This window comes from Sinocyclocheilus grahami, unplaced genomic scaffold, assembly GCF_001515645.1.
Source record: "Sinocyclocheilus grahami isolate Dianchi unplaced genomic scaffold, SAMN03320097.WGS_v1.1 scaffold16032.1, whole genome shotgun sequence".
NCBI lineage: Eukaryota > Metazoa > Chordata > Actinopteri > Cypriniformes > Cyprinidae > Sinocyclocheilus > Sinocyclocheilus grahami.
Genome location: NW_015515972.1, coordinates 1 through 300, shown reverse-complemented (window position 1 = coordinate 300; position 300 = coordinate 1).

Below are 300 nucleotides of genomic sequence, written 5' to 3'. Positions count from 1 at the left end.
CAATTTGTTACTTTATTAAATTGTATTATTATAACTACTGCTTTTCAAAGAACTGTTTATCTATGTCTACCTGATGGAAAGGATGACCCACCTGAATATACTGCATGTGGGTAAAAACATTTGTTAATGTTATTTTTGGTTTTACTGCTGAAAGCCTGTTGCAGTGAGAGATTATGAAGCTCTTTTATATAAATATAACAACTTAAAATGTTGTGACATGAACAATATTACATATAATGACTTATGTCCAGTATTTACAAAAGAATGTAGAGTATGACTATAAATCTGGGGAGATTGTGT